The 8,181-nt window shown below is 40.7% G+C and overlaps 1 pseudogene; it reads right to left on the minus strand.

Annotated features, from left to right (window-relative positions):
* Window positions 1-812: 812 nt before the first annotated feature.
* On the minus strand, window positions 813-1,688 carry LOC112907455 (peroxisomal trans-2-enoyl-CoA reductase pseudogene; annotated as a pseudogene).
* Between the last annotated feature and the right edge of the window lie 6,493 nt (window positions 1,689-8,181).

Genomic DNA, 8,181 nt, shown 5'->3' on the forward strand with positions numbered 1-8,181 from the left:
TTGGATTAAGAAGCTTTATTACAAATTTGACAGCATGACCAAAACAAATAACACATGGATAATTACCATAAAGCTTTATGGATCTAAAAATACTTGCCATGAAAAATAAGTCACTGTGTATCTCTCGTTTTAAGAATCACAATGAGGAGCACCTGGGTGTCTCGGTTGAGCATCCAATTCTTGATTTTGACTCAGAGCATGATCTCAGGGTCATGAGGTCAAATCCCACATCGGGCTCCACATTCAGTGCAGAGTCTGCTTGTCCCTCTCCCTCCTCAATTTGTGTTCTCTCTCTCTAAAAGAAATAAAATCTTTAAAAAAGAAAAAATCATAATGATGCCACAATTTAGATTTATTGCCCGCCTTTACAATTAAATATTAAAACCTTTTGGGGGATCCCTGGGTGGCGCAGCGGTTTGGCGCCTGCCTTCGGCCCAGGGCACGATCCTGGAGACCCGGGATCGAATCCCACGTTGGGCTCCTGGTGCATGGAGCCTGCTTCTCCCTCTGCCTGTGTCTCTGCCTCTCTCTCTCTGTGTCTCTCATGAATAAATAAATAAAATCTTTAAAAAGATAAATAAAGTATGTTAATTTCATTCATAAAAAAGTCTTTAAACACAGGCTAAACAACATTGGTTGGGGCTTAAGAATGCATTTATTTCAGGAATAGTTTCTGCTTGGGCATAACTGATAACATTCAAAAGGCAGAAAGTGATTTTTCCGTACAAATTATTATAACTCTAAAGTACCAAAGGGCATTCTGGAGATACTAAGACATTTGGGGATAAAAAAACATATGTAGTTTCCATAGCTTACAGCTTGGCTTTATTCTTGAAAGACTCTCTCATCCTTTTGACAACAGAAATATCCCCCGCTCGCTAAGGCCAGTTGTATATCAAATACTCCCATATACAAAGACTGGCCCCATCCCCATCCACCAATTTTCCAGTGATAAGAGAAGCTACAGGAGACAGCAGGAAGCAGACCAATAGGGAGATCTCTCAGGAACTCCAATTTGCTTCACTGGAATTTTCTTAACCCTCCAAATACGTCTTTTGCCAAAGAGCCATAGTTGTCAATAGCAGTCAGGGAATAAATGACACCAGGGGCAACACAGTTGCTCCTTACTCTGTGCTGGCCTATTCTACAGCCAAGGATTTGGTGAGATTGTAAACACCTGCTCTGGCAGCTGCACTATACACAAGTCCTGGAAATCCATTTTAAACAAGGATAATATTATTCAGAATGGATCCTCCATGTTCTTTCATCCAGGAGTTGTAAATTGCTCTCCACATGTAGAAGGTGCTCATCAATTTGGTTTCGATCACAGCATGCCATCCCTTTGCACTGATGTGTTTTGCAGGAGACCTGAACTGGCCTCCTCCATTGTTTACAAAAAATTGATCTTACCATAAATATCTAAGGTGGATTTGACCAAATTGTTCACTGCCTTTTCTTTGCAGATGTTGCATTTTATGGGAGTGACCTGAGCCTGGTGGGCTCAGTTCATCTGCAGTAGATTTTAGTCAACCAAAGTTACGTGATGCAATGACCACATTACACCCCAGCTGCAAGATCTTGGTCATGATGGCCTTTCTGATACCTGTGTCCCCTCTGGTGATGATGGCCAGTTGGTCTTGCAGCAAGCCGGCCACCAGCCAGCTCTTGCCCTTGCCCCAAGTGCCCATCTCCACCAAGCATCTGAGTCCTAGGAGTGCTAAAGTCACTTACATGGTAAAAAAAAATAATAATAAGATTTTTTACTTTATTTATTCTTGAGAGACACATACACAGAGAGGCAGAGACATAGGCAGAGGGAGAAGCAGGCTTCCTGTAAGGAGCCCAATGTGGGACTCCATCTCTGACCCTGGGATCATGCCGTGACCCGAAGGCAGAAGACACTCCACTCCTGAGCCATCCAGGTGTCCCTACAGGAAAATTTTTATGTTTTAAAAAAAAATCAATAGCCTGTCTAAATTATCTCATTTTATTTAAAATAGATTAATTATCATTTTATTTTTTTTAATTTTTTTTTTTTTATGATAGTCACAGAGAGAGAGAGAGAGAGAGACAGAGACACAGGCGGAGGGAGAAGCAGGCTCCATGCACTGGGAGCCCGATGTGGGATTCGATCCCGGGTCTCCAGGATCGCGCCCTGGGCCAAAGGCAGGCGCCAAACCGCTGCGCCACCCAGGGATCCCGATTAATTATCATTTTAAATACTGATACTCCGTCATAAGTCTCTTATTGACAGTTATTTTGAATTTCAAACTATAAATAACCCAGAAATAAATTTTGTTAAGATGCCTTTATCCAAATTTAAGGTTATTGAGTATATGCTTCCTTTACATTTTTTTCTCCTTTATGGAGATGATAATGTGGGGTCTCTTCCTCTCTTTTGTGTCAATATGGTGAGGTTTGGTTTTGTCTTTTTTAAAGACTTTATTTATTCATGACAGAGAGAGAGAGAGAGTGACAGGCGGAGGGAGAAGCAGGCTCCATGCAGGGAGCCCGATACGGGTTCGATCCCGGGTCTCCAGGATCAAGCCCTGGGCCGAAGGCAGGCGCTAAACTGCTGAGCCACCCAGAGATCCCCAATATGGTGAGTTTTATTAAAAGATTTCCTCATATTGGACTATCCTTGCATTTCTAGTATTTCTCACTTAGTCACATGCTATCATGACTATCAATGCCATTGCACCAGTATTTATCAGTGAGATTCGTCTGTAATTTTCTTTTCTAAAAGATTTGACCGTTTTGTCAATTTGTGTTTGGGATTTTTTTTTTTTTTTTTTTTTTAGTGAAATAGCTCTGTCAATTTTGATCTGTGTTGGACTTTGACTTGAATCTTGTGTGGTCTGGGGTGAATGAGCTGGCTGAATGACAGACCCTATCCTGTGATAGGTGGAAAGAGGGTACTTCCGTGAAAAACTATGCATTGCTCATATCTTGTTCAGTCTAGTCTTCACTATTTCCTAGTCTTTCATGGTTTTTAAGCTACTTCGGAAGACAAGTGATAGCAATGCAAAATAATTCTTGTCTCTGGACATGTACATTCTGTCCTGTTCAATTGACTTCTCCTCACTAGCCGGTTAAATAAATCTTTAACACTTGTTCATTTTTGTATCTGCATGAGTCATGATTTTATCATTTTTTAAATAATCTATTTTTATTGTAAAATATATTTATATTATGTATATTTATGTAAAATATACATAAAATTGCCATCTTAACCATTTTTTAAAATATGCGCGTCAGTGGCATTAAGCACATTATTGTGCACCCATCACCACCATCCATCCCCAGAACTCTTTCATCCTACTAAACTGAAATTGTACCCAGTAAATAATAATCCTCCATTCCTCTATCACCTAAGCTCCTGGGAAACCACCCTTCAACTTTTTGTCTTTATAAATTGGACCGCTCTACATATCTTTGTAAGTGTGCTAGGAGGAAACACGTCCTACCAATTCAGATGCAGTGATCTAGAGACTATTAATTAACTGACAGATTTACAGGAGAAAAGACAAGATTAATTTACACACACAGGAGCATTCAGATGAAGAGGCTCCCTAAAGAGCTGGAGATAGACGTTTATATACCAACTGAACAGGGGAAAGCAAAGAAAGAGCTTCTCTGGAAAAGACTAAGGAGCTTTTAGGAAAACAAATGGAAAGTATGATATTGTCATGTTTGCCACTTCTCAGATGCAAGAGGTCCAGGCTGGGAGTGAAACTACCCCAAAGAGGGATTTATGGCAGCTTCTCTCTCAGAAGGATAAGCCTTTAGTCAGATACAGGAGGCCCCAGAAAGGCTTCTGCATTTGCTGTGTCATAAATGACTTCAGTTTAAAATAACCTTTGCTCCAACTCAAGGGGTATAAGTGGATCCATACAAGTGGAATCATATAGTATTTGTCCTTCAGTGACTAGTTTATTTCATTTAGCATAATGTCCCCAAGGTTCATCCATGCTTACAATGTGTTAGAATTACCTTCCTTTTATTTTTTTTAATTTTTATTTATTTATGATAGTCATCAGAGAGAGAGAGAGAGAGGCAGAGACAGAGGGAGAAGCAGGCTCCATGCACCGGGAGCCTGACGTGGGATTCGATCCCGGGTCTCCAGGATCACGCCCTGGGCCAAAGGCAGGCGCTAAACCACTGCGCCACCCAGGGATCCCAGAATTACCTTCCTTTTAAAGACTGAAATAAAATTCTGCTGTTCTTATATATTACATCGTGTTTATCCGTTCATCCATTGATGGACATTTGAGTTCCTTCCACCTCTTAACTATTGTGAATAAATGTGCTTATGAATACGGCTGTACAAATTCTTCAAGACCCTCCTTTCAATTCTTTGGGGTATATACCCAGAAGTAAAATTGCTGGATATATATTTTTTAAGATTTTATTTATTTATTCATGAGAGACACAGAGAGAGAGAGAGAGAGGCAGAGACACAGGCAGAGGGAGAAGCAGGCTCCATGCCGGGACCCCAATGTGGGACTCGAACCCAGGATTCCAGGATCACGCCCTGGGCCGAAGGCAGGCACTCAACGGCTGAGCCACCCAGGTTTCCCTCTAGAAAATTATTTTTTCACACTATACGTCCACCTACCAAAAAATCCTATTCATTGTGCATCATGGATACATCAGGGATTGGCATCTCAGTAATCAGTATGGGCCTTACCCTTACTGGGTATTTTATTGGTAGTGGTTTTTTTTCTTTCCTATGTGATGCATCTTACAAATTCTTTTTTTTTTTTAAGATTTTATTTATTTATTCATAGACACACAGAGAGAGAGAGAGGCAGAGACACAGGCAGAGGGAGAGGGAGAAGCAGGCTCCATGCAGGGAGCCCAACACGGGACTCGATCCCGGGCTTCCAGGAGCACACCCCAGGCTGCAGGCGGCGCCAAACCGCTGCGCCACCGGGGCTGCCTGCATCTTACAAATTCATCTCTCTCAAAGCCATCTGATGTTTGTGAAGAGAAGAGCATTTTATTTTAAAGAGTTTATTTATTTATTCATGAGAGAGACAGAGAGAGAGGCAGAGACACAGGCAGAGGGAGAAGCAGGCTCCATGCAGGGAGCCAGACGTGGGACTTGATCCCGGGAATCCGGGATCACGCCCTGGGCCCAAGGCAGGCGCTCAACCCCTGAGCCACCCAGGTGTCCCTGAGACAGGGAAGCATTGTGGAGGGTTTGTTGCTGCTGGATTTGTGGGAAAGCTCTGAGAGTTGAGGTTGGAGGACGAAGAGTTAGTTGTCAGATTCTCAGGCTGCCTAAACCTTAACTGTGACAGGCAGTTTTTCCCTCACTTTGCTGAGCCGCCTTTTACTGGGATCTTCTCCAAAGAAGCTCGTCTTTTTGTCTTAGCTATCTGTAGTCAACAATCTGGATAATGAAGACTAGATCCTTCTTTTTCTTTTATTTTATTTATTTATTCATGATAGAGAGAGAGAGAGAGAGAGAGAGAGAGGCAGAGACACAGGCAGAGAGAGAAGCATGCTCTATGCAGGGAGCCCAATGCGGGACCCGATCCTGGGACTCCAGGATCGCGCCCTGGGCTGAAGGCAGGCGCCAAACCGCTGAGCCGTGCTGGGATCCCCTGAAGACTAGATCCTTCGATAATACAGTGAGCTCTTCGGAGAGCTTCCTTTATTTATGTTCATCAGTTGGTTTTTGTTCTTGGGTCAATATTACTTTATGCAAATATCTGGTAAAGTTAGTATCTTTTAGCATTCTCTTATTTTGTTGTTTCTTCTAGATTAAAGTTATAATTATTTAGGCAGAGTACCAAAAATATTCTAACAATAAGTTAAGATTTTATATCTTTTCAATATTTGCTTTCTGCCCATTTACAAGTCTTTAGTTTTGTTAATTTTATTCCATTACATCAATAATTTGCTATTCTTAATTTTATTTCACATATTTATTATTAATGTCATCCCTAGTGATAGCCTGGTTAGGGTGTGGTTTCTTTCATGTGTCTAAGTTACTTTGCCATTGTACATTTACTATTCAGTTCTTGCTGGATATACTCAACATTCCCATCCAGTCACATCAATAAAAATATTCTTATTATATTAGCCTTTAAAATTTTTTTTTCTTTTAGCTTTCTATTGGTAAAAAATTTCAGAAAAAGGTAGAATCATGACTCTCATATAGAGTTATAAAGTGAATATGTGAGGCAGATGTCATAGCCAATTCAAAAGAAGAATCCAAACAGTGCAGTTATATGACATAAAGGGATGGTGAGATGAATTATGAATAAAGATAAAACTGCTTTTCCACAGGTGGAAATTAGCGGAAAGTCACTAACAGGCTAGATAGAATTATATATCTATCAGTTACCTACAACATACAAGGAGTTACAAAATAGCACAAAGATAATGAACAGGAATCTGAGCTGAAAATCTAGAAGGGTATACATTATAAAGGATGCATAGGATGCATAGTTTTCCACTGAAATACATGGGTTTTTTTCTACCTCCTTTTCTTTTAATTGCTATTGAGAGCACCACCATTACATGTCATATTGCATTGGCCACAGCTTTCCCAATGTTGATAGTGTGTATGCTTGTCCTAATTCAAACATCAACAAAATACTGATAGTGCTGCTCATTCTTTGTTTCTCTTGGTTCTCATGATATGATCCGTGTCCATAGGTATAGTCACTTTGCCATTTCTAATTATGATTAGTTCTTTTTCTCTTCTTTACAGTCTGCCTATTTTTCTCCTAATGCTGTTTTTCTGCTAATTATTTTATCTTCAAGTGCTCGTAATTATGCCCTTTCTTCTGCTGCCTTTGTGGTTGATTTTATTCTTATTAAATGAATTGTAGAGTTTATATGTTCAGTGTTCTTTAGTAATTGAAGAATCTAACTATGAATTTGCCTCTAACTAAAAACTTTACTTTACAGCAATGTCCACAATAGCCAAACTGTGGCAGGAGCCTCGGTGTCCCTCGACAGACGAATGGATAAAGAAGATGTGGTCTATGTATACAATGGAATATTACTCAGCCATTAGAAACGACAAATACCCACCATTTGCTTCAACGTGGATGGAACTGGAGGGTATTATGCTGAGTGAAGTAAGTCATTTGGAGAAGGACAAACGTTATATGGTTTCATTCATTCGGGAAATATAAAAAATAGTGAAAGGGATTATAGGGGAAAGGAGAGAAAATGAGTGGGAAATATCATAGAGGGTGACAGCACATGAGAGACACCTAACTCTGGGAAACAAACAAGGGGTAGTGGAAGGGGCGGGGGGACGGGGAGACTGGGTGATGGGCACAGAGGGGGGCGCTTGACGGGATGAGCACTGGATGTTATACTATATGTTGGCAAATCGAACTCCAATTAAAAAATATACAAAACAAATAACTTTGCTTTAGTCTCAAGAACTTTGATGTGTCCCTCGTGCCAAAAGGGAAAGAACAGTTTCTTCCCCTGCTTTTCTTTCCAGCATTTCCTTTTGAAAATTTGCGATCCTAATCTTCTTTGTTCTTTTCACACATATGTAATCTTTTAAAAAGCTGAATAAGCCTTTTGCCAGTTTTGCATTCTAGGTGTGTCTTTCTGGAGCCACCTCTGTGAGAGGTGAACACAGAGGAGTGTGGGTTCCTGTCTCCCTAACTCTGTGGAAGTTTTGTCCAAGCACTTGGCTCCACGTTTTAATTTTTCCTTTGGACTAAGACAGTTGTATGTATGTAATGGATTGTTTCTGCCTAGCTATCTAAAAGGGTGAGATTTCTTTATCATTCCAATTTCTTTAGCTGAATGCCTGTGATATGCATCATGGTCTGGTTTATTTATTTATTTTTTTTTAATTTTTTTTTTTTTTTTTTTTTTTTATGATAGACACAGAGAGAGAGAGAGAGAGGCAGAGACACAGGCAGGGGGAGAAGCAGGCTCCATGCACCGGGAGCCTGATGTGGGATTCGATCCCGGGTCTCCAGGATCGCGCCCTGGGCCAAAGGCAAGCGCCAAACCACTGCGCCACCCAGGGATCCCCTCATGGTCTGGTTTAATGCTTAATAACAAAACTTTCATTCTTGTCTACATTTTGTGAAGGGGTTGTACTGGGTTGACAGGAGATTTTTTTTAAAAGAGTTATTTATTTATGATAGACATAGGGAGAGAGAGAGGCAGAGACACAGGAGGAGGGAG

The sequence above is a fragment of the Vulpes vulpes genome, chromosome 10 (assembly GCF_048418805.1).
Source record: "Vulpes vulpes isolate BD-2025 chromosome 10, VulVul3, whole genome shotgun sequence".
NCBI lineage: Eukaryota > Metazoa > Chordata > Mammalia > Carnivora > Canidae > Vulpes > Vulpes vulpes.